Source organism: Equus quagga, chromosome 8, assembly GCF_021613505.1.
Source record: "Equus quagga isolate Etosha38 chromosome 8, UCLA_HA_Equagga_1.0, whole genome shotgun sequence".
Lineage (NCBI taxonomy): Eukaryota > Metazoa > Chordata > Mammalia > Perissodactyla > Equidae > Equus > Equus quagga.
The window spans coordinates 60379433-60407038 of NC_060274.1; the positions used below are offsets into that span (position 1 = coordinate 60379433).

Sequence of the window (27606 nt, forward strand, 5' to 3'; positions counted from 1 at the left end):
CAGTAAAATAAAAGCAACTCAACTTCTGCTGCTGCTATAATTGGCACTTCAGGTTTTCTGACCAGTTAGCACAACCTCCCATGAAAGATATTGAACCCACTTGAAGTTGTCAAAAATCCTTTAGAAAACAGGGGTTTTGGTGGAAGCAAACTGCCAATAATATTGAGCGAGCTAAATAAGGAAAAATGGCTAAGCGAAGTTGGCCCACATCCAAGCTCTGAACACACTGTCAATGTGACAGGGCATCCGTTCAAAAGATCATCTCCTTGGTAGCAGAAAAGCAAAGTTCAAAGTGAATGTTTCAAGGAAGCTAATTTCATGTTTGCGTTTAATCTCCATATTAAAGAAACATCAGACAAGTAGTATTTAGAGAAACTCTAAGGCTAAATCCAAACTCTGAGACTACACTATTTGCCTTTTGGGAGAATAGCCATTTGGGAGAATAAACAATAAATACAGAAATATTTTTACAAAGGATATTAGATTCCTCTATACTTTGTACTCCCAGAAGAAGGAAATGAGAGTATTCTGTTTCCTAATATACTGTGCTAACCATATTTGCCAGTCATTGCAGATGACTCTATTCAGTATATCTTTCTTTAAGGGCTGTCTGGCTCTCTTTCCCGTCTAGAATTTCAAATATGCCAGGCTGCCACATCTTCTTCTCATCAAAGTATAAATATTCCTGGACAGGTAAAATAGTCTGTCCCATGCCTTTTACTTTGGATATTTATATTTCCTATGCAATTTTAATATATCTGTAAATCAAAAGCATCTACTGAAGTAAAAAGCAGACCTGGGGTTTGCTGATATTTTGTGGCGCCAGGATTGGCAGCTGTTATTGCATGTCTAAGAGTTTTACATCTTTCAGATGGCTTGTATGCCATCTGAATCTTACTAAACCGCCAATGGTCACCATTGGGCCAGATTTCTATGCAGAAAATTTTGATATGGACAATAAAATGACTTTTATTGAAGTAGTTCTTCAAATTGAAGTAATAGGAATTGCACTAGGAAAAATTGTTGAGCAAAGCATTCTAATACATACAATTAATTGAGTCAATTAAGTCCCATCTTCTAGTCTCTAGGTTCATCCACTGATTAGACCTAGCCAACTTCCACCACCTGAGAGTTGGTGCAGTGAACCTGCCCAGGCTATAAGCCAAGGGTTGGCTCTGCTGGATATAACTCAGTAGGAAGCCATTACTATAGTGGCACATAATATGCTCACACATAGGCCAGAGAAAAGAAAACAGATTTTGTTTAATGGTTTTTCTCAAGTCTTTAGGAAGAGGGCAAAAGTGAATATAATTTTTATTCAGCCAGAGAGGAAAAGGAAACATTCACCCTAAAATCAAAGGAAGAAAAAGAGAGGGTGGACCTTAGTTCTTTATATCTTATCCTTTTCCATAAACAATTGAGACATCATACAGATACAAGTAAAGAAAAGTATGGAGGAAAAGTCAAGTGAAGTGCTAAGGTATGACCAAGAAGAAAGAATATAAATTGACCCACCATGGCTGAGCTCCATGCCTCTTTCAACTAAACCAAAAGAGGAGTAGGATAGTAGAGAAATTCTCCTGTCAGAGATAGGAAATATACTAGTATTCAATAGAAGCGATATTTTCCTTCTACAAATTTTTAAGAAAATTTTATGTGAGACCTCTGTGGGCACTCTAATTTATGTGGTAGGTAAGGTCTCTGATGGCACTCTCAAGACAAATGTGGCAATAGATTTCACAGGTCTATCAGTTGGGGCTCTCCAGAAAAAAGCAGATCTAATAGAAGATACATTTCAAGGATTGGCTCATGGGATTGTGGAGGTTTGTAAGTCTGAAATCTGTAGGGCAGGTCAACAGGCTAGAAATTCAAGACAGAATTTCTTTTACAGTTTTGGGGCAGATTTCTTTCTTTTCCAGGAAACTTCATTTTTTGCTCATAAGGCCTTCAACTGATTGGATTAGCCCACACACATTATATGCGGGGTAATCTCCTTTACTTACACTCAACTCTTATAAATGTCAATCACATCTACAAAATATCTTCACAGCAACATCTAGACTAGTTGACGAAACAACTGGTACCACAGCCTAGCCAAGTTGACACATTAAATTAACTATCACAATAAGCCTATGTTTTTAACAGCAACTCTCATAAAAGTTAACGGCACATCAGCAGAAGGCAGGTGCACGAAAGGCCAAGGTAATTTAAGCCATCACCATAAAGGATCACTTAAATATGTTATAATATATCCTCGCAATGAAATATATGCAATTAGTAAATAGCACAATTTAAATGATATTTAATAGCACAAGAAAGCATTTCTGATTTAGTGATAAGTAAAAGAAACAGAATTTTTAAAACATATATAGTGTGATCCCTACATTGTAAAGTAAATTACTAATGCATAGAGTTAATAATGGAAGGAAATACTCCAAAATTTTAACAGTATCTCTTAATCACAGAAATATGAGTGATTTTTATTTTCTTATATTTTTGATAATTGTGTACATTATTTTTATAATTAGAAAAACAATGTTAAATAGTCAGTTTGAGATTATGGAATTCCAGATCCTAATCCTGAATCTTGCCTGAATGGCACATTAACTCAGCCATTCAGAGAAGGCCTCTAGAGGGTATTATGCTAAGTGAAATAAGTCAGACAGAGAAAGACAAATACCATATGATTTCACTTATATGTGGAATCTAAAAAACAAAAGAAATGAACAAACAAAACAAAACTGAAACAGACATAGATACAGGAAACAAACTAGTTGTTACCAAAGTGGGATCAGGTTTGGGGGTGGGCTGTGAAATAGGTGAAGGGGATTAAGAGGTACAAACTTCCAGTTATAAAACAAATAAGTCATGGGAATGTAAATGTGCAGCACAGAGAATATAATCATTAATATTGCAGCAACTTTGTACAGTAACTAGACTTACTATGGTGATGATTTCATAATGTATATAAATATCGAACACTGTAATGTACACCTGAAACTAACAGGATATTGTGTGTCAATTATATTTCAATTTTAAAAAAATGGGAGCAGGGTGGGCCCGGTGACGTAGTGGTTAAGCTCATGTGCTCTGCTCCTTCCGTCCGGGGTTCATGGATTTGGATCCTGGGCACAGACTTACACACCACTCATCAAGCCATGCTGTGGTGGCATCCCACATACAAAATAGAGGAAGATTGGCACAGATGTTGGCTCAGCGGCAATCTTCCTCAAAAAAAACCAAAAAAAGGGAGCCATAATTGTCTAAGAGCTTTAACCTTAGCCAAAAATCACACTGTCTGAACATTAGATGTGGCTAAAGTGGTACCATTTTTATTCACCACCAATGTAAAGCAGTTGAGGGAAGGGTTTTGCTGCGATTATCTTTAACTAAGAGAGTCACTTTGGGCAATCCTTGGCTTTCTCTCCAGCTGCTTTTTTTGGGGGGCAGAGGGGATAAAGAAGTGCTACTACTCAATTATGTCATCATTGGAGATATTTAATTTGAGAAATATGGTGAGAAAGTTTATATGGAACAGATTCAAGCAAAAGGCTCTAGGGTTCAATGAGATGACATCTTTTCAGAACCTACAGCTTTATGATTCCAAGCCAAAGGGCAGCACTCAGCTGGAACGTGGTAACTTCTGATGGTGGAGAGGAAGAATGTCACCTGCTCAGTTGCTAAGTCAGAGAAGACCTGGGTCATAATCCACACAAAGCGATTTTGAGCAAATTATGAAAACCCTCCATATCCTAACTTCCTCACTTCTAAATAGAAATTTTGATTTCCTAACCAATTTGGCTTTTGTATAGGCTAATCTAAGTAAAATTCTTAGAGTTCTTTAGAGCTCTTTAGAGTTAAGTATTGTATAAATAAAAGGCATAGAACAACTGATGTTTTAAAGTATATTCTGGACCTTGTGTATTTTGCCACCTTGATTCTAAACATTCTTTGAATGTGTGTATATTGTGAGCTTCTTATGTGTAATGAACTTGTTACCTGCACTCTGTCACCTCCACTAACCCTGTCTTCCTCCCCTGTTAACTATCCATTACCTAATCTCTGCTAAAATTGCCATGTATAGCCTCCTTCCAGAGGCATACTCCATAAGGTTTTCCTTGTAGCCATTTAGAACATTTATCCTTATCATTTATCCTTAAGTAATTTAGATATTTAATTCTAAGTAGATCATAGTTTTGTCCCAGAATAAAATGAGCTTTAAATCTCTTTTTTTTTCTGGAATAAAAGTCTAAAAACTAGATGGTCTCTTTGAGGCTCTCGAATACATAATGCTACTTACTTCTATCCCACATAACAACCCTTTGGCATCAGTCCCCTGGACATGCCAGGCAAAGCCACATACGGTGGATAACTCCTACATGACAGATAGTGAGAGGGCACACTCTTCCCTGCCCAAGGCACTGGATTATCCTGCCTACTTGGCGACCACGTGTGGACCTCATTAGAAGAACTTGCAAGTGCTATACATGGTAAAGAATGTATTTCTGATAATATTTCAGTTAAGTTTGGACCAAGGCCAAGAGTCTCTCTGGCAGACTAAAGCCACTTTACCGACACTTTACTTTTAGCAAGAAGATTCATGATAAGGAAACATAAACAAGACATCCAGGATCACAAGGTCACACCACCCCACTTCCTCATCCCACTCTTCCACCTCTTTTCAAGAGTGAGGAAACATTCCCAGGCAATTAGTCATGACTTCTTTTCTACTTCAGTCTCTCTCTTGCTAGTTTTTACTAAGAAAGTTTGCTTCAAGGGCTTTACAAATTTATGGTCAACTTTTGGAAGATTTTTTTAAACATGTGAATGCCAGCAAAACTGCATTTGCTTTAATGCAACAATTCCTCCATTAACATAAAATATTGTCTTTTTGTGGGCCAGCACCATAGCCAAGTGGTTGAGTTTGCATGCTCCACTTTGGTGGCCCAGGGTTCACTGGTTCAGATCCTGGGCACAGACCTACACATCGTTTATCAGGCCATGCTGTGGTGGCATCCCACATAGAAGAACTAGAATGACTTACAACTAGGATATACAACTACGTACTGGGGCTTTGGGGAGGAAAAAAAAGAGGAAGATTGGCAACAGACGTTAGCTCAGGGCCAATCTTCCTCTCTAAGAAAAACATACCTTTAAAAAAAAATATTGTCTTTTTGTGTGTGTGTGTGTAAGGAAGATTGACCCTGAGCTAACATCTGTTGCCAATCTTCCTCTTTTTGCTTGAGGAAGATTGTCACTGAGCTAATATCTGTGCAATCTTCCTCTATTTTATGTGAGATGCTGACACAGTGTGGCTTGACAAGCAGTGCTGCGTCCACACCGGGGATCTGAACTTCCGAATCCTGGGCCACTGAAGTAGAGCACACGAACTTAACCACTGTGCCACTGGGCCAGCCCCCAAATATTGTCTTTTTTAAAGAAAATTTTATTATTTAAAAAAACGCTTCATTAATTAAAGGAAAGCCTGCATAATATAAATACTAACAATGCTCGATTTAAAATAGTTTCTGGGCAAATAAATAAAAATATAGTTTTCCGTGTAATATTTTGTTTTGTTGGTTAATATGCTCAAGATTTGTGATTTTCCAAAGCCCACAAGAGACGAGGGTGCCAATTTTTGAGCCTGGTTTGAAATTCTACTTTAGCCAGTACTAAGTGGGGAGCCATGACCCATATGAATAATAGACTCCTAAAGAATTAAAGCTGGACATTACATTAGGAGACATCTGAATGACTCTCTGTTTAGGGATGGAGAAACCCAGGCCTACAAATGATAAGCATCCTTAGAAGCAATCCTACAAAGGGCTTAGCACTAGTGCCAGAGGCTGCTCCTTTGGATCCTAGCTAGACTTATGACCACAAGAAAAACGCATAACCTCTATAAGCCTCAGCTTGCTCATCAGTAAAATGGAGCTAATAATCATGCAAATCTCATATGGGTCATGAGGAATGAACACATTAATAAACATAAAGCACTTAATCTGGTATGGAGGAGGAACTGAACAAATATTAGATACACACTTATTGTACGAGATAGGGCTGAAGGAAGAATCAGAGTAAAGAAGCCAATCCAATGGATTTTTTTCTGATTATCTTCCTCAAGAATTGACCACTGCTGGAGTCATGGGAACGTTATTCAAAACATACAGTCCAGAAAAATCCCTAGTATAATATCAAAAGTTTGATGTGAACTGGAACTTCACTGCATGTTAGAGAGACAGTAAGCCTAGTGGTTAAAAGTATGAACTCTTAAGCTAAACAGCCTGGGTTCAAATCCCATCTCTCCCTCTTTCTGGCTGTGAAACTGTAAGCAACCTACTTAACGTCTCAGTGCCTCATTTTCCTCCTCCATAAAAGGGGATAATAATTGTAGTTATCTCACATGGTTGTTGTGAAAATGAATTGAGTTAGTTGTGCTAAGTGGAAAGCACTTAAGCACAGTGTCTGTGCAAGGGTTACAAAATATTAGGTATTATTGTTATTATATTACAGGACCATCTTGCACACCATCCAAGATATTTTTATACTAGAAGAATCCAAAGAAACTTATAGTAATAATTTTACTTCTAACACCATCCAGAATCATGGACTCTGATAATGGGATATAAATGAGGCACTTGCATATAAATCTATTGCTCCAATTCTACTTTTAAGAATAATTCAAAGAATAATTCACTGGAGGCCAGCCCCAGTTGCCTAGTGGTTAAGTTTGGTGCACTCCACTTTAGTGGCCCAGGCCAGGGTGCAGACCTACACCAATTTGTCAGTCAGTGGCCATGCTGTGGCAGTGGTTCACATACAAAAAGAGGAAGATTGGCAGCAGATGTTAGCTCAGGGTGAATCTTCCTCAGCACAAAAAAAAAAAAAAAAAGAATAATCCACTGGCATTTTAAAAATGCCTGATTCTGAAAAGCACTGAGTAATTCAAAGGCAACAGTGTGGAAATGGACTTTGACTCACCCCTACCTTTGGAGTTAGTGCTTCTCAACTTCTGGCCCTGAGGCAACCCCTGACAGACTGTCGGTAATACGGCAGGGAGGTCTTTCTGTTCAGTAGAATTTCAATCGCCTTTTTTAGTTTTGTCATTGTGAAATCATTGCATATGCAGGGAGTAATGAACTGGTCCACTCACTTCACAGATGAGGAAGCCGAGATCTAGAAAGGTAAAGTGATAGCCAACACGCAGCTAGTGAATAATGAAGACCACAGAGGATAATATTTTAAGAACATCAGACTTCCTTCTCCAGCCATCAGAGAGAGTTCCAACTTCACACTATAAATCTGATTAACTGGATCCATATTTAATAAATAAGGAGCTTAAATGGTAGCAGTATTTCACCCAGTTGAACTTCAAATTACTTCAGATGAAAGTAATGTATCTTTTTGGATATCAGACTATTGCTTAAAAATTTATGTACTTTAAAATTCCTGTTACAGAGAACATAAACAGTACATTGAGTTTGATCAGTCAGTGAAAAATTAGTCTCAGGGGGTAAATGTTTCATCTTCCAGGGCATCGGAGAACTAAATAACAAGCAATTTACTAAATTCCTTCTCCTGGTCCTGAAATCATCTGTTTATGTGATATGGATCAGTAGCTTACTCATAGAGGCTGGTCACTCCCTGAAGGACCACCTCTCCTGAATATAAATGTCACAATATAACACCATATTTTTTCATCATGATTCAGATATGCAAACTTCAGCTTTTTTCTTTTTAACCTAAGGTTCTGAGTTGAGTTAATCATCTCTCTTAGCTCAGGGTACACCGTCATCCAAACTCATAAGGCCTATATCATGTTTTACTAATTTTATTGTTTTTCTCTTAACCTCTCATCCTAACTTCCATTCTCCTCTCTGCTAAAGGTATCCACACTAATGTTTACAAAACATAAATGTATTTAGGTATGTTTGTATCTTTGAGAAATACGTAATGCTGTTTGTGTTCTTGTATGTGTTTAACTTATATACATGTAATTGTGCTATGAAACTTTTTTGTTTTTTCATTCAACATATGTTTTTAAGATCTATTCATGTTGCTTTATGCACATCTAGATAATTAATTTTGAGTGGTACATAGAATTCCACCACATATGTATATTCTGCAATTGACTAATTTGTTCCCCTAGCAGTGGACACCTCAATTGCCTCCAACTTTCTGTCTTCCCAAATAGAGCATCAATAAACATGTTCAAACATGTTCCCTTATAGGCCTATGTGAGAGTGGCTCTAGAATATACACCCTGGAGTGGGAATCTTTAGTATATGTATATGACCAGATTTCTCTAAGCACTGCTAGAGAACTCCCCAAGATAGCTGTACCAGGTTAGACTTCCACTAACAGTACAAGAGGGTTTCCCAACTCCCTCACCAATAGTTGGTATTATTGGACGTTCTGATGTTCGTCTGTCTAATGGGTGTTACAGTGTTTTGGACCAATCTAGTCCACTGCTTCTTTCAAATGTTTGAATCTTCTCTCTTTGGTTGAGGACTTCTGGATCCTGTGCATGCCTTGCACAGGCCTTGGGCAACCAGAAATACTACCTCAGGACCATCCATGTAGGCTCTTCTCTCACAATCCTGCTCTACTGTTTCCCCATCATGGAGGGCTACGCTGATCTCAGAACTTCTCTAAAAGGCTTTCATTCTCCTCTCAGGAGAGAAGGGAATTCTGAGTTCTCCTAAAATCTTTCTGGATGTTTCTACCCACCCTATGGGAGTTTTCATGCATGGAGCCAGTACACAGGAGCTGAGTTCTTGCCCTTCTCCCTCCCTCCTTCTCCCCTTTCCTTCCTTTCTGTTTCTTCTCCCTGTGCCTCCAAGAATTTGAAGTGTTTTCAACTTCTCCCTTTTGACTGACGAGACTTGTCTCCCTTTCTGATCCTCCCCAGCATCTATGTGACATTCTCCCTGTTCTTCCCTGGGACAATAACGGAGGGAAGGTGATAGAGGAGGAAACTGTATTACAACAAGGGGAAAATATATTAGATAATTCTGAAAAATACTGTCTGCATGCATTTACTATTCCATACAAATAACGCTTTAACCATTCCAAAGTACTTTTACATATCATTTGACCTTCTCAAAACCTACACAGAGAAGTTGTTACCATTTGTAGACAAAAATAGAAACCATGACTGACAAAAGTGAACGCATTTTGTACAGTAATAAGATAGATAACCCACAGATAACCTATTTTAGAAGAATTCATATGTCTTTTACAACTTTTCCCCCAAGTATATCAGGAAACCTTTTTCGAATAGCAAAATCTCCCCATTCTCTCTTTTGTAGATCTGGTCATCTGAGCCAAAAGGAAATTCTGGCACAAAAATGAAGACTGTTTTGTCTCTGCTTTGTAGCAAGAACATGTGGCTGCTTTTAAGCATTTGCAAGAACCTCTGAGTTCTTATTCCTTTGTTGGCAATTCTTTTATAATTAAAAAATATTTTAAAATATGATCATTACTGTTATATTTAGAACCAAACAAGCAGCTGTTCATTTTCTTGGTCTATATTATTCTTATTAAACTAATATCTTACTCTGACAAAAATTGTGGATTTGATTAGTTACGTGGAATAATAATTCTAAATGTTTAATCTTCTGAGTATACACCTATATATCCAGTTCATTTTAACCATGTAATTGTGCCCACTTTTCAGTAATTTAAGCTTCAAACTTTTACCTTTTAAAATCTGGAAAAGCAACATATTTTTTCCACCTAATTCTATAACAGTTTTTTAAAGTTAAATCTGTTTGGAGGATACTTTTCAATATTCCAAGTGAGCATTTTCTGCCAGGTGGTCAACAAAGACCATCTCTGCTTGAAGGGAAGCAGTTGGAGTTAGGGAAAAGAGATATACCTAGTTATGAATCCTAGCTTTCTACAACCTACCAGCTTTGTGGCTTCAGGTAAGTGACTTACTCTCCAAACCTCAGTTTTCTCATCTCTAGTAAAAGAATAATAATACCTCTGCTGAAGGGTTAATGCAAGCATTAAATGAAATCATGTGTGTACAATGCCTGGCATGTAGTAAGCACCAAGAACGCTAGTTTTCGTCTTTCTCTTTTCCTTAGAAAAATAAACACAGAATCATCATGAACACCACTGGTTGTCCTCCAGAAAATCTACAGTAAAAATACTAGAGAATATTTTGCCTTTGAAATGAACGACAGAAACAGGAATTGCTTGCCTTTTCACCCAAATATGTCATTTGGTTTTGCCCTTTTCAAAGAGTAGTAACCAAGCATGCTGGAGAAAGATGCATCAACAGATGAATGTAAACTCTACATGAGCCTAGAGCATAAGCGATTAACACAACAGCGAATGTTGATCCGATAAATTGTTTCAATCAAATAAAAATATGGATGGGGCATAGTCTCATTCTCCTTGACTCTCTGGGTATTTCTTGCATATAGAAAGTGCTGTTTGAAGTCAGGAAGAGTATCTCATATGGATGAGATACCTAGGGAGTAAAGAAATATGAGGAAAAAACTAGGCCTGTATTGGTTTTTTAAAGGGATGTGCAGATATTTTAATGCAGACATTGTTTCTCATAAGGCTGAGAACTGCTTTTTTAGAGTTGTCAAAAGAGCAAAACCCAAAGACCTTATGTAACCCTTATGCAATGTAGTTTTTCCTTATGCAAGCCTATTAAAATGTTTCAGAATTGCTTTGTCCATAACTTATAAATGCATGCTCTCTAGGAAAAAAACAAATCTACTATCTGTATATTGAGTCGTCCAAAAAAATAGCATCTCATTTTTACTCCAAGAAAACAGGAATAGACAATCTAGGATAATAATTAACCAAAATAAAAGCTTCCCTCAACAACTGTCTGCACCTACCCTGCTCCAGAGCACAGGCAAAACAGGGCCAAGAGCAAAGATAGCAAAGCTCAAGCTGGATTGAAAATAGTGCACAGCAACGTTTAAGCCTTCTTCTTTCTCCAGCCCAGAAAAGAATTGTCAGGAAAAGGAAAGCAAACCCAATATTATAGCCAAGCACAAAGTATTTAGTGAAGGTCCTTAAACACAGAACATTCTACTAGGCCACTGGAGGACCCCATCAAAGAATGAAGCCCACGTTCAGAACACTCCCAGTTTCCCTCCATTGGGCACTATCTCTTCAACTCCTCAGCTCTAGGCACGTGGTGAGCAGCTTACTACAAACCTGCCTCAAAACCTATAGATTTCCAATCAAATCCAGACTGGGCTGTCCTACAACTACACGGCAATATATTAGGTTACACCTGATGAACTAAACTTCCCTCTTATATATGAGCCATGTGTTTCACTGTTTAGGTCCAGGAGATCACTGAGTTTATAACAAGCACAGTGGGTGGGAAGAAAATAAAGGACCAGATCCAAAACAGGTATTAGGAGAGGGTGGCTGAGGTGTTTGGAAGGTATAGATCAGTAGAACGTAGGAGTGATAACGCATGAGAAAGAAAAAAGTAGAGATTAAAGGATATTGTCATAGTGATTATGCCTGAGGGAAGGAATCTCCCTTTAAATAAGAGTTTGCAAATGTTGCATTGCTTTCAAGGCTAAAAAGAAAGAAAATCATCACAACAGCTATCATCTATTATTCACTACCACATGCCAGGTGCTGTTTGAAAATGCGTTACATATATTAATCTACCTAATCCCCACAAGAACTCTATGAGATAGACATGTTTATCATGCCCCTTTTTCAGAGGAGGGAACTGAGGCACAGAGAGGTAAAAGTCACACAGCTAGCAAATGGCAAAACCAGGTTAAAGACTCAGATAGTAGAGCTCAGAGCTCACTCGCCTCACCATTCCACATACTGCCTTTCAAAAGAGAAAGCCAGGGGGCCGGTCTGGTGGCATAGCAGTTAAGTTCGTGGGCTCCACTTTGGCAGCCTGGCATTCACCAGTTCCGATCCCAGGCACAGACCTAGCACCGCTCATCAAGCCATGCTGTGGCAGGCATCCCACATATAAAATACAGGAAGATGGGCACGGATGTTAGCTCAGGGCCAATCTTCCTCAGCAAAAAGAGGACTGGCAGCAGATGTTAGCTCAGGGCTAATTTTCCTCCAAAAAATAAAATAAAATAAAGAAAGCTAGAGGACTGTAATTCCTGGCTTAGCTTATATTTAAAAGTACATGCTTGTGTCTGTGTCTCTTGGTTACCACTAGGAAGCAATGACCCCAGGGTAGCATGGTGGTCCTCTCTAACCTCTCAGCTTCTGAACATCACCCTATCACCACGCACAGGAGGAAACAAGTTCTCTTTCAGGCCAGGGTGGGTATAAGGTATGGTTTATGAAAGGGTTCTATTTGGTGGTTTCTGTTTGAGCCGTTATTAAGGCCCCATAAAGCTTCCTGGTGAAAGAAAAGCTTCCTTAATGAGAAATTCCCCATGAGGGCAAACCTGTCATTCTCTCAGGCCAGACTGTCATGGAAACTTTTATAAAGAGGAGCCCAACACTCAAGTCATCCGGCAGCAAAAGAATCCACACAGTTGTTCTTTTGTAAAAATATACAGATTTATTCATTGCAACAAGTGAGGCAACGACAGAAGTTCCTTTTACTGATGAACAGAATTGGAACATAATGAGAGGAACACAGTCAGAGTTTAATTTGTCAAACCTTGTGCCACTGAGCTAGCCCTCATACTGTAGTCCTCAAACTGACCTTTCAATGCATTTCAAAAACAATAATCATTGGACCAGAAACATATAAAAATTGTGAGTTGAAAAAGAATGCATTGCTTTTTAAAATAATACTCAGACATCTCAGTGTAAATAATAAAAGGGTCTTTTCTTCTAAAGCGAGTCAGCAAACTACAGCCTTTAGGCTAAATTTGATTCTCTGCCCGGTTTAGTACAACCCAGGGCTAAAAATGGCTTTTGCATTTTTAAATGGTTGAAAAAAAAATCAAAGGAAGAATAAGGTATTAAGACACGTTAAAATTATATGAAATATAATACTTAAAGTTTTCTTGGCATATAGGTATGCTCATTCATTTACTTATTGTCTATGGCTGCTTTCACGCTACAAAGGCACAAATCCTAAACTATCTACTGTCTGGCTCTTTACAGAGAAAGTTTGCTGACCTCTTTCTAAAGTGATAAATGATAAATATATTGCTCTGACAAATTTTTCACCATCTGATTGTGAAATTGCAGTTTATGATCATTAGAAAACAGTGAAGCATTTTGTGACCTACCCCAGTAATTAATTTCTCAAATCCTATTCTAAACAGACATTGCAGCCTATTATTCACTCTAATGATAAGTTGCAATCCCTTAATGGTTCCAAGGGACGTGTTTTCTCTTACATTAAAATGATGTCTGACTGATACAAACCAGGGCCTTTCTTCCAACGGACGCCTGAGTGAAGCGAAGCAGGAAAGACCCCATGCACATGCATAGTTACTTGGCAAGAAGATTTTGCTGTTAAGCTTGAAACCAAAACAATTAAAGCCAGTAAAGCAAGAACACGTGGACTTCTGTTTCTGCCTCTTGCTTATTCCAAAATCTTCAAATCCACAAAAATTTTTCATGCAGCTTTTCATTAAGCATTTCCAAAGGAAAATAGGGTACCAGCCTTCTTTTGAAGCTGTATGGTTTGTTGCTGTTGTTTGTGACTAGCCTTTGACGGTGGCTGAGTACTTACTGTATTTATATTTCTCTTTAAAAGGAGTGATTTGTCACAGGATTCCACTGTCTCGTCGTCCTTCTATATAACGTGTGCTCAATACATATTTGTAACGTCCCACCGTCTGCAGATCCAATCTGATTCTCATCTGCGCTGCTCCCCAAACACAGGCCTCCAAAATTCTTCCAAATCTGGCATCATCATCGACTTCAAAAGTTGCTCCCTAAACAAAGGCTTTGGAGAAAGACACAAAACAGACTCACCAATTATTATAATTCAGGCATCTCCTAGGATTTCATAAACATGCTGTAATAAATTAAGGATGTTATCTCCCTGAGTCACGTACAAGTTTTATTCGTATTCAAATGCTAAACTAAGCAGCAACTTCTTCATGGGAGGTACTGGCAAGGAAGAAGTCTCCGATTGAGAGTCTGGGTGTCTGTGATCCAGTCCTGGGTCCTCTGTGTACCCACTCTATAAAACTAGGACATTGGAGAAAATGATCTACTCTTATGTCAATTTCACATTGTTCAAAGATGTTTTAAAGTTCTGCAGAAGTCTATGGAGACATCTGTCTTGTGATCCTAATCAGAAAATTATTCATGACTCATAGATCCCAAAGACTCCTTTAAACAAGTTTGAGAAACTGCTGAAGCTCAACCAGCATCTTTAAAAGTTGTCCTAGAACACTACAAGCAAATGTAATATTTTTCCCAAACGAAATGAAAAATTTTGTCTCTTACTTGCATTCAATCACTTCAAGAGATATTATTTACTTTAGTACAGAAATATACTAGTTAATTTTTATAAGCAGTTCTAAAACGAAATAGGTCAGCAAGAAAATCTATTTAGCCAAAAAACATTTTCATAGGTTCTGCTGAGTAACTAATGCCACTGTTTGCCTTTGCTAATAATTACCAGCTCTATCTGAGTCGAAGAAGAGAAATATCTCTCTACCACAAAACCAGATTTTTTTGCTAAAAATTGAGCCAAAGGGAATAAAAACGTGGGAGGAGGGAGCACATATTTAATTAGGCCTAGGCTTGTTGCCTGATTTTCATTAGGCCCCTGCCTGATTCTGATTTGGCCCACTCTAAGTACTTTTAGGCCATTGGGCAAGAAGGCCAGTGCTTATTTTCATGGCTGTTTCAATTCATCAAGAAAATCTTTTGAAAGATAAAAGTAACTCCACATTTTTTCACCTGTTCTTCTTTCTTGTGTGCCGTCACTTCACTAGCCAAACTCGCTTCAAGCCAAACCAAATGCTTTCCAAACCTCTACAGCATGCCTTTGAAGATCTTAAGTTATTTTCTTATGCTGACCAGTATAGCTTTCAAATAAGGAATAAAAAAATCATGTAGTTTTTATTTTTTTAAAATACTAGAAATGCAAAAACACATTCCAGTGTGTGCAAAAAAGCAAAATTCTTCTTCCTCAAGTTTGAAGTCTTGCACCAAATACACCTGATGTTCATTACCACACCCACAGCACATTGCTTATGTATGACAAAGTTCTTGCAAAGACCATATGCTGTTTTTATTATTACCACTTCACAATATTTCCCAGGCTCACTAAAAAAAGGGTTGTATAAGACCAGCCCACTAAGTGGGCTCATCTTTCTCACTGATGAAATTTGGTTTGGTATTTACTTGATTAGCAATAAATATCTCTCCTTATTTCCAACAGCACAGCAATTAGGACCCTGACCTGTCACCACTAGCTTCAAGTTTTGGCTTTCATCAAAAGAAAAGGAACTTGCCAAGAAGGAAAAACACAGCTCTACCTTCAAGCTAAAAATAGCTCTGTCTTCTAGACAGTAAGCACTTTCACACGGCTCCAGCAAACCTTCTTCAAGCAGCTTACAAAGGAGATCCTAGGAGAAGGACACAGAGACCCTAGTTTTAGGTACAGGTTTAGCTGAAAGAAACATAAACAAGCAAAAGCTGATGCCTAAAATCAGAAAAGACAATTCAGTTGATATAAGAGGAAATGAGGCCTCATTAATCTGTTTATACTCTTTGAGGGAGTCAAAAATGGATAAGACAAAACCACTGGACACAGAGAATATATGCAAACTTCCAGAAACTTTTTACAAGAGTCCACACCAAAGGCTTTATTTAAAAAGTTAAGTTATAAAGGTTACATTAAATATGTGGTCTTGGAAAACCAACTAAAAAACAAAGAACATGGTAGATGCAATTCCTTAGATGGATATTATTTAGCATAGTCATAGATTATCTAAAATATGATCATAATGATAACTATTATTATTGCATGCTTGCCTTGTCCCAGGCACTGTACTAAACATTTCATGAGCATTATCTTCTCCAATACTCTCAAGAGCATCACTAGGTAGCTAATATTATCTCAATTTTATAGAATAACCAAGGCTCAGAGATATTAAATAACTTGCCCAAAGACACACTGCTAGCAAATGATGCTAAACTGAGGGTAATTGGTTAAAGTACTATTCAGCAGTAACTTGATTTCTCTGAAGTTTTCACAGTGACAAAGTCATTTAGACATCTATAAATGTTTTCTTATCACATGTATTTATTTCTGTAAGACATAGAAAATAAGAAATCAGTGGCTTCCTCACTCCAAGGGGCTTAGAAATTTGTCATGGATAAGTTTCCCAATTCTTGCTCACTTGATATTTATATGTGCGTAAACTTCATTCATTCAATGAAAATTATTGAGCACCTACAATGGACCAGGCAGTACATGACTATCTTAAATTTGGTTGTAGAAAGAAATGAAAGAATTTATCCCTATCAACCAGAATGTTTCATCTGCAAATGGAGTTTGCTCTGTCCCTGTAAGTCAATGGAAACAAATGGGGTTGCATTAATCAGCTAACCCAGATTTCATGGCTTCCCTCCTCAACTCACCAGGACACATCTATCAATCAAGCACTGCCCAATTAACTCTTGTAAATCCCTGGGGGCACCTTACCTGTGCTAAGGAACAAGCCTTGCCAGATACCATGTGGCTTCTAATTCTTGCTGCCCCTTTCCAGTCCTCCCCATGGACACTGTTGGAACTGGACAAGAAGCCCTCTCTCTTGACCGTATTACATTCTGTTAAAGGGGTCCCTAGGTAATCTTGCTTGTACCTCCAGTGTCCAACAGAGTTTTAGCAAAACAATCTTTTTATTTTCATTTATAGCTTTCACCTCAACTCTCTGAAGGACTGAGACATGATCTAAAAGGAGGCCAGAACTAGAGATAAATTTGAGTCATAGACACCACACCATTCTCAGAATGGCCCCTCTCCTCTGATGACTTAAGGCTTGTTATTGGATCAAGCTATCACCCCTGGCTTTCTTATCCCTTGTAATAATTATCTCCCAGGATGCTCTTCAGACCTTTTAAAAAACGACTCTGACAGGCCCTGCCCACCAGTAATTTTAGCATGCTCAGGACATGGCTGAACTTCAATGGTAGCCACTGTGTAGGCTCATGGCCATGTTCAAACACACTCCCTCCCCTCTACACACACACACACACACACATCCCCTACTGGAACATAAGTACCTTGAGGTGGGAGTGGAGGTAGGGATGCTAAAGGGATAAAAATTATCCCTGCTTTCTGACATGGCTTATTTGGGAGATTTGGGGGACTGGCAAGATAGAGTGTGCTTTCAAGTACACTCCTAGTAGGCCACCAGGAGACAATGATCAGGGTCAACCCAAGAACAGCTGCTGTAGAACTGCAAGAATAAATTAAGTTCTGGTAGAGCGGCCCTAAAATGGGAATTTGGAGGACAAGCAGGAATTAGCCACAAAAAGCCCAAAGCACTAAAGATCTGTTTTTATGGTACCTAACAGAGTGAGTTATACTTTAGAGAACATAAATTCAGCTTTCTCAAATCTGAAAACTACAGACTTGTGCAGTATACAGTTTGGTTGCCTATATCATTGACGGACAGTTCCCTTCACGAGCCAATGGGTTCCTACCTCAAGAATCTGTGCCTCTTTGCCTGCGGACTTCCCCTGCCTGCAGGAGCATGCTCTGCCCACTCTCAGCGTAAGCCAAAAGTGGCGGGGAGTTCATTCCTCCAGGACGAACCCTGCACCATGAGTGGCAGAGGATGGTGCATAAATGCCCAAGCTTCCTTGCCCTTTGCTGAGACTACATAGTCTCTTAGAGGGTCCCTGGCAAGATTGAGTCCCAGGTGCCCACAAGGTAACCACTCCTGAAAGCTTTCTCTACTCATCTTCCTCCCATCTTTGTTTCATATCTTACTCCCTCAAGGTGCTTCCTGGGACCACTTCAAAAATAAACTACCTGCCCCCAAATCCTTGTTTCAGGATCAGATTTAGAGAAAACCCAAACTAAAACACCTTCTTTCAGATAAGAATTCTCTCAAATACAAATTAACCCACTATATTTAAGCACAAGAAAGCAAAGAATTTTGAAGGGGAAAAAAACCTAATTTCAGAGGCTTAAGGACCTTACCTTTACCCAGCTTCGTCACTTGAGAAGGAACTTGAGTCCACAGCTAAAGAAAAGAAAAACATTTCTGGTCAGGATCCCTTTGCACAGAACCGAACTTGAGTTTGTCAGGGAAGGTAAAGGGAGAGAAGGAGGAATCTCTCTCTTTGCTTCTCAGTTTTATCCTCTCTCTCAGGGAGGCGTGATCTAGAATGCCTCAAGTGAGGCAGAAGAAGAGGGACTGGAAAATCTATCCCTGAGAGGCTCCTAGTCACTCTGAACAGGTAGCACACAGGATCTGTGTTAGTGTGCACAGACCGCCATAACGCAATACCACAGACGGCACAGCTGAGACAACAGAAGTGTATTTCCTCACAGTCCTTGAGGCTAGAAGTTCAAGATCAAGGTGCCATCAGGTTTGGTTTCTGCAGCCTCTCTCTTTGGCTTGCAGATGACCACCTTCTTGCTGTGTGCTCACATGTTCTTTCCTTGGTGTGTGGTATCTCTTTGTGTGTCCAAATTTCCTCTTCTTATAAGACACCAGTCAGATTGGATTAGGGCCCGCCCTAATGGCCTCATTTTAACTTAATCACCTCTTTAAAGGATCTGTCACCAAATACAGTCACATTCAGAGGTACTAGGAGGGGGAACAGGAGTAAGGACTTCAACACAGGAATTTTGAGGGGACACAGTTCAGCCCATAACAGGGCTCCAGATCTGGGGTTGCACTTTTCTCAGATTACATCCTATAGAAAATTGTTGCACAGAAAATCTTTCCAAACCTTCTAAATTGTCTGTTAAACACATTTGTTTTACCAGATGGCAGATATGATTCAATTAAATCCCTAAAGAATCAAATATTTATTAAGTACCCAGAGTATGGCCTTTCTTGAGTTAGGTGTCACAGGTCCTATGAAAGATGCACGTGACACAATCCCTACAGTCAGGTAAGGAGACAGGTCATCTGTGAGGGAAAAGACTAGGCAACAAAAAAATAGAAAAAACTGAATAAAGACTAGTGCTAAATTTTATGGTCCAGATTTCATGAAAAAGCTGGAGAAGTCAGCTAAAAACTCTGGAGGAAGTGAGCCTTGGAAGACCAGAACAATTCAGAATAATAGTAGGCAGGAAGGAAAATGACCCTGACACACTTGGGGAACATTGAGGAGACCAGCCTGACTAGCCTGCAAGATTGATGTGGGCAGATGAAGGTTAGTTAGGAGCCAGAGTCTAGGGGGCCTTAAATGTAGGTACAGGAGCAAGTCAACTAAAAATGAGGCAGGTGAACTTGAGAATGATTAAGAGTAAAAAAAAAGTTTGGGGCTGGCCCTGTGGCCGAGTGGTTAAGTTCGCGCGCTCCGCTGCAGGCGGCCCAGTGTTTCGTTGGTTCGAATCCTGGGCGCGGACATGGCACTGCTCGTCAGACCACGCTGAGGCAGCGTCCCACATGCCACAACTAGAAGAACCCACAACGAAGAATACACAACTATGTACCGGGGGGCTTTGGGGAGAAAAAGGAAAAAATAAAATCTTTAAAAAAAAAAAAAAAAGAGTAAAAAAAAGTTTGTAAAATATAAAATTTCATGATGCCAAATATTGCCTGGGAACTGGATCTTGGAGTCATCACATAATCATTCCATGAAAGCATCACGCAATGCTACTGCAAGCAAAAGACTCACAAAATAATGGGCATCTTTGAGAAGAGCATTACAAGCAAATCTGAGCATTACCAAAACAAAAATTTTAATTTTAAAAGTTGAACTATAGCAATTTTGAATCCACTGGATGTAGTAACCATACCTTCCAAAAACCATTATTCAACATTGACTGTCTGTGGGACAAGCATCACTCAGCTGGGAATCTGGGGAAATGGAGGAAATAAAGGGAAATGTGTTACAAAAGTTAAAGATGAAGAGTTTGTAATCCCTGGCTTCAAAGAACTCAAAGTCTGTGGAGGAAAAAACTAATAATAAATAATTAAAATAAGCAAAATGTACTAAGTGGTGTCACTGAGTGTGATTGCCATGGAGGAGGAAGAATTTCAATAAATATTTGTTGAATAAATGAATAAACTAATCCTTTCAATGGAAGGTATATTTTTAGTGAATTTTTAAAGATGAGCAGATCTTCCCCAGAAGAAGGGATGAAGGGCCATTCCAGGCAGAGGGAATACCATAACTAGAAAAGATATAGAGTATACGCTTAGTCTAGAAATCACTATTTCTCGAATTGGGCTGCACGTTGGAATTACCTAAGAAATTTTCTTTTTAAGTGATACCTGAGTCACACCCCCAGAAACCTTGAATTGGTATGGGGTAAGACCTAGGTACTTGAATTTTTTAAACTGCCCAAGTGATTCTAATATGCAGCAAAGTTTAGGAACCACTACTAGACCATCCTGCAAACTTTGTTAATTCTGCCTTGTTGCCTTTTGACCCAACAACACTCACTAAATCTTTCGGTCACAAAGATAGAGCATGACGTTTCAACAAATTCACTGGAGCTCTTTTTGTCCTGTGTGTTGTCTATCCCCGCCTTAATAGAAATTAGATGAGCCTAAATTAGCCCCATGATGATGAGAAGCAGCCATAGAAATTGAACAAAAGGAATGATTGGGTCTTCTCAGTCCAGTCCCACAACCTTCTGCATGCCCAAGCTCTGCCAGAAGTCCCCACAGTGGAATAAAGGCACAGGTTCCACCTTCCTTCTCTAACTTCTAGTGCATGTCCTCAGCTCCCATATTTTTGAGGCTTTTATTATAACAAGGTATTATAAATTGTGTGGAGGGAGATCCTCCCTATTTGCCATGGAGTTTACAAATGTTTCCCCTGGGGACTGAAGTAAAGCTAATGCGACATGCAGCTTCAGAACAGGAAGAACTAGGCTGCTGTTGGATAGCACAGAAATTATTAGCTGCATTGTTTACATGGAAATCAGAATACTGCTCTCGACACCACTTCTCCTTTGTGCCTGTATGCACAGGTTAAAGAGGGAGGATGGTTTATGCCTGGTAGGACCTATTATGGCAGGAAACACTCAGGAAAAAGATTTCTTCCTAAGGGAGACCTAAACAAGTTTCTTTCTGTTTATAACACTTAGCATTTATTCCTTCTTTAGGACATAGTCTTTTTGTGTGCGCATCACTATGGCATTGCAACAAAAAACAGGGGAACAGGAGTACGATTCCATGTGACATTCAAAAACCTAACCTTTATCAGCTGCCTCTGAAGGTCATTCTTTCCAAGACTGGGAGTTAGCTGTGCAAGGCCAGGAGCCCCAGCACACTGTTTGAGCATGCAGCAAAATCAGGGGCTGAGACTGCTTTTCCAGCATGCTCATTACAGTTTCTTTCCTTCATTTGTTCTTTCCATTATTGATACGTACTCTGTAACCTGCATTTTGCTAGGACATTTTAGAGCAATGTTTCCAGATATGTCTGATGATAAAATCTCCCTGAACTCTTGTTAAAATACAGGTTCCTGAGCCAGCCTTGATGTTCTGGCAGTTAAAGTTCAGCGCTCTTACTGCTTTGGCAGCCCGGGTTCATTTCCCGGTTGCAGAACCACACCACCCATTTGTCAGTTGCCATGCTGTGGTGGCGCCTCACATAGAAGGACTTACAACTAGGATATACAACCATATACTGGGGCTTTGGGGAGAAAAAAAATTAAAAAGGGGGAAGATTGGCAACAGATGTTAGCTCAGAGCAAATCCTTCCCTGCAAAAAAAAAAAAAAAAAAAAAAATACAGGTTCCCAGGTCTCACTACAGTCTCCCTGAATTCGAATCTTTAGGTGGAAGGTCATGGGAATCTGTATTTTTAACAAGCACCTAGGTGACTCTTGTCTTATGAATAGTTTGGAATGGTTGGTCCCTGCACTTGGTGCAGAACTTAGGCCTCATTATTCTGTGAATCTAGTTCATGCCGGTTCTTTCTAGTTGGATTTCTAAATGAAATGATGTTTTCCCTATCAGCAATTTACAGATCTGCATGTTCCACGAAATGCCACGCTCACTCACAATTCCTTAAAAACTCAGTAACATTGCATATTTAGCCATTTAAGTCATAATCTTTCTTTCTTACGCTATTTCCTTTTCTCCCTAACCAAATGTTTCAATGCTGACAGACAGGCCAACCATCTCATTAAATGTATCATTACAGGTTTTTCCAACGTAACCTTGTTTTTTAACAAAATACAACTTTTAACAGCAATTACATGGGTGAGGTGAGCTGGAGTTCTGTGGAGTGAGATGGAGTCCTGAAAGGGTTCTGAAGTTCTTAAAAGACTGAAAACCTTTGTTCTTTATACTAATTGGCTGTAATTTCAAGGCAGCCCTAGTGGAACTCCTGGTTTGAAGACCCACAGCCCATCTAGTTAAGCTTGATGCATCTTCTTCCAGTCATGGCAAATTTCAAATGCAAACAATTTGTGTTAATTGTCTTGGATGGCAACAAATTATGACTTTCCTCAGCAAGTTGCTGCCTCCTAAAGGCTGCCTGCTGTGAGCAATGATCAAGTGCTAGCATCACCCAGGTGGGAAGGTGACCAAGAGGATGTGCTACGAAAGATTAGAATGCATCTCCTGTGTTTGTTTTCCTCTCATAAACTGTGGTCTCAGCAGCTGCAAGCATTGTCATTTGTTGTCTTTTTTTCCCCAAAGGCCATTTTGTCTTATCTGATGTTGAAACTCTTCCACACAGCTTTGAACACCAAAGGACAGGAATGAGAAATCAGTTGGAAATTTTTTTATGTCTCTTCCTATGCTTGACATTTCCACACTGACAAAGTACAGCTAAATATTGACTTTTTGATTAAGTTAGGATTAGGTGTCTGGTCCATGAGCATTGATTGTATACCGTTATCTTTTCTTCTCCTTTAGGGCACTAGATTCTCTTACAAAGATAAAAAAGACAAAAGGGAAATAATTGTTATCTGAAGTGTTGTCATTAATTACCTGAAGGTTTTTTCTGAGCTGTGATAAAAATTGCTATTGACTTTTGAGATATGGGGGCATTTTTGTTGAAGATGGTGGTGGTGAACATTGGGACATATTAAAAATCAGATTTTTACACTTGTAGGTTATTCACATATGTTTAAATTCTTCCATTGAGGAAAATGCCACCCTATTATCAATATAAGTGCACAAAGCAGATAACTGGCTGACTTTAATTATTTACCAGCTGAATGTATATCACTGCCATACTAAAATCAATATGTGAAGATCTCCATGCTCAATTTAGCCAACACAGATCCAATTGTTGGATTAAGCTTCCTTTTACTATTCTGCTTGGAATAGAACAGTTGAGAGAATCAAAAACACAGATGATTTTTGCCTCATTAAACCCTTCATGTGTTTCTGCACTGTCTCCCAAAGGAGACTGTAAATTCCTTAAAAGAAGGACAATCTCTGATTGATTTCCCAAGAGGCAACATTCCCAGTCCTCTGAAAGTATTTCCTTGTTACTCCACCAACTTTAATAAAATCCTGTTCAGAATGCTCTCCAAGTCAAATGCTCAGCCAAATCAACAGATAGCATGGGGCCATAGAAAGTCAAGGCATGGTCTCTGTCCTCAAGGAGTTTACAATTCATTCATAGAAAAAAGGTAATACAGAATTGTTTACTAAAATAACGGTAGCAAAGGAAAAATCACTGAGTTCAGGAAAGAACCTTCACTGTGGGCTAGAATGGTGATTGCAGCCTTTATAGGTAGATTAGCCCCGGGCCCTGGATGAATTTAGCTAGATTAAGGACAAAGGCATTCCAAGTTTTCTGTAAGACAGGACATTCTTATTGCAGTGTTTTGCCCACCTCACGCCCCAAGACTAAATATTTTCTGTAAAGAATATTTGGTTTTAGGACCCAACTAAATGGCTTGATTGCTGTTTTTAAGCAAAGAAAACTAGACATTATTTTTTTTGTTACTGCTTTGGTAAGGCAGCTGAAATCTCAAATATATATAAATACATATATGAACCACATGATATTGCTCATATTCATTTTTGACTTAGCTGCAATTTCACATGATTCGATCATATACATACACATGTGCGTGAGCACACACAAACATACATACATGTGTATGTTCAGTGTAAAACTTCTCAACTTTGAGCAAAATTACATAACTGTGCTAATTTTTAGTTGTATTAACATTAAGCAGGCAAGTAATAAATTCTCAATAAAGCCATTTCTACCAACAATATTAATATGTATTATTATAAAGTCTGTTCTCAGTACCTATGTAATGACCCTGACTTGCCAAAAAGAATATTTGATGATTCAAGTTATGAATAATGAAACAAAGACTTTGATTCATATTTGGATGGGCAGTTGCATTAGCCCTTCACCCCTAAAAATCCACACCTAAATCTACCAGCAATCAGGAATGAAAGAAATTGGAGGTCTTGAGTCATCTCTCCCCTGAATGTCACCCACATGACAAAAGCACAAACAGATATGAGAGTTTCAGCTAATGAACCTAAAATAAAATAAAAAAGACTACCGTTGCATCTGGACTCAGAGAGAAGAGAAGTACAAGGAAGTCAAGCAATGAAGTGAGCATCAAATGAAGGATAGCACAGCAAACTTTGCCTGATCTTCTCCATAACAAAGAGCAGCCCATTGGGACGTTCACACAATGCATAATTCCAAACTAGGAAAACCAAGGAAACAGACTCCAAAGAATTCTAATACATGTGGCTCAGCCATCTGGGAAACTATTTGCCCTAAAAAAATCAGTCTATTCCAGAAACCATGTTCGTGCTCATGATCCACCTTGGGCTCTAAATCTGTGTTTAGATCAGAGTTTCTCAAACTGGGATAGGCTGATCCATGTCGGGAGATTTGCATATTCTCAATTGGAATATATTATTGAGAATTTTTCTAATTTGACTGATAATCTAAAGTAAGTATATTCTCAATTGTCTGAGTGAACATCCGATAACCAAATGCTGCCTCACAGACCGATCGTCTTTGTGTTTGCAATCAGATTGGTGCCAAGTAGTCCCACTTTAAGTGTCTCTAGCTAATTAGCAAGGAACAGAAGTAGACTTCAGAGGTAAATGAGGCTTTTGCACCAAGTGTGGGCCAGATGACTTCACAGTGTACTGGAGGAACAAAGGTGTTTCAGTGCTTTAGAAAGAAGAGTGGTGAGAGAATTGCATCATCTTGTGGCACCCAATGGGAAAGGCAGACCAAACCCAAAAGAACCTGAGCCACAGTTGCTAACACGGTGTGTCACATTAAATTACTTGTGCTAATTCTTAAAGTTTATTGGTTTTGCAGAGGAGAGGGTTGTATGTAACTTGTACATTTTTTTGATAAGAACTACAAGCTATGTAGTTTATGCCTAGTTTTAGTTTGTAGATATTTAAGGAGCATTAGAATTTAAAGAGTTTAAATCGGGCCAGCCCAGTGGTGCAGCGGTTAAGTTCGCACGTTCTGCTTCTCGGCGGTCTGGGTTCGCCAGTTCAGATCCCAGGTGTGGACATGGCACCGCTTGGCAAAAGCCATGCTGTGCTAGGCATCCCATGTATAAAGAAGAGGAAGATGGGCACAGATGTTAGCTCAGGGCCAGTCTTCCTCAGCAAAAAGAGGAGGATTGGCAGTAGTTAGCTCAGGGCTTATCTTCCTCAAAAAAAAAAAAGGATTTAAATCGACAATGGACAATACAGGAATTTTTAAAGGGTGCATAAAATATGAACAGTTTTAAGCATATGAAAAAATGCTCCTCATCACTCGTGAGATATGAAAATTAAAACCATAATGAGATACCCTTCACCATCTTATATAAAATTGTAAACCTCTTCACAAACATACTTCCTATCACCTATTTCTCCAGAGCACTTGTCACTGTCTAACATACTTGTATTTCATTTACTTATTATGTTTATTGTCTATCTTTTCCCGCACTGCACCTCCAGAATGTAAGCTCCAAGAAAACAGGAATTTTGACCGTTTTACTCATTGCAGCATCTTCAGTTGCCTAGAATGGTATGTGACACGTAATAGGCGCTGGCTTATTTGCTGAATTAATTAATTAATGAAGACCTATGATCCAGCATTCCTCTTCTAAGCATGTCCCCTAGAGAAATTCTCTCACTTGTGTAGACAGAAACATGAGCACGCAGTATTGTTTGCCATAGAAAGAAAACTGGAAAAATCCTAAATGTCCTCAGTAAAAGAACGAAATACATTGAAGTGTGATCCTACAAGGGAATTTAGCAATTAACATGCATTAAATTGATTTGCATGGATAAAAATCAAAACCTTTGCTGGAAGAAAAAACAAATTGCAGACAGATAACATGCAGTAATGTATAAACACCCAGAGAGGAAAGTTCACTTCAGAGTAAGGATAATCTCAAGACAGGGAGGAGATGGAAGGAATACGAAGGCTAAAAGCAGGGCTTTGATTGTATCTGTAACTTTTATTACTTTAAGATTTTTTTAAAGAAAATATGACAAATATTGATATTTGTTCCATTTAGGTAACAGGTACAGAGGTGCATGTTATATTTTTCTCTGTATTTTTCTAATGTTTAAAATGGTTCATAATTTTTAAAAAGCATTTTAATACAAGTAAAAATAACTCTTAGTTTCTTTTCCTGCATTAATAAGTACTTAAACTCCCCTCTATGATAACGATGATGAGGATGATGGTTCTTTTCCCTCCTCTTCTCCTCTTTTTCTTCTGTAAGTTCTATTATTATTAACAGGTACTATTTTGTTTCTCTTTATATCATGCTTCTTTCCAAAAATCATTTGATACGGCCAACAACAAAAGATATGAATAACAATCTAACAAGGTTAAAATAAAGTGGTATGTAAACAGGCTAGCTATTAAAGTAAACATTAATGGCACAATTGAGCTTCAAATTTTGCTCCAAACTTCTTTGAAGCTGGAATGACAAACAAGCACACCAAGCAATTACATAGATCTCATTTTTAAAAAGGGTACTTTGGGGGGCCAGCCCCAGTGGCCTAGTGGTTGAGTTAGGCATGCTCTGCTTCAGCAGCCAGGGTTCAATTCCTGGGCACAGACCTACACTGCTCTGTTAGCGGCCATGCTGTGCTGGGGGCCAACATACTAAAAAACAGAGGAAGATTGGCACAGATGTTAGCTAGGGGCAAATCTTCCTCAGCAAAAAAAAATGGGGGGGAGAGTACCTTGGGGAAGACAGTTTTTTCTGGAATCAAATTCTCAAAGATATCTCTCATGTATGACTTTATATTGGGGACACTAACATGGACAATGGCCTCAAGAGCATTTTAACTAAAATCAAAAGTTGATTTCATATGCTTTTTCTTGCAACAACTTAAAAAAAAAAAACAGCTGAGGACACAATGTATTAGTACACTTCAGGGAAGGGCATTCATTCTTTAGAAGCTAAAGTAACATATGCCTTTAGTCATCTAACTAAATCCAAAGATAAAATACCCAAGTGGGTAGGCAGGGAGCATGCCTCTTAGATAATTGTTCCTAAATATAATTTCCCTTAGACAAGCTATTGATAGATGGAA

The 27606-nt window shown here is 38.7% G+C and overlaps 1 protein-coding gene across 20 annotated transcripts in view; it reads right to left on the bottom strand.

Moving 5' to 3' along the window:
* MTERF1 (mitochondrial transcription termination factor 1) overlaps positions 1 to 27606 on the bottom strand; it is a 212234-nt gene that overhangs the window by 53303 nt on the left and 131325 nt on the right. For 7 of the 20 annotated variants that reach the window (XR_006889856.1, XR_006889850.1, XR_006889849.1 and 4 more), the window contains 4 exons: positions 19886 to 19946; positions 18110 to 18152; positions 15432 to 15521; positions 12559 to 13882 (listed from right to left, as the gene is read on the bottom strand). The gene's annotated coding sequence lies outside the window, so the exon portion shown is untranslated. Of the gene's footprint in view, positions 1 to 6987; positions 7177 to 12558; positions 13883 to 15431; positions 15566 to 18109; positions 18153 to 19885; positions 19947 to 27606 lie in introns of those variants that run through there. The other 13 variants (XR_006889863.1, XR_006889860.1, XR_006889848.1 and 10 more) reach the window with 7 other exon arrangements.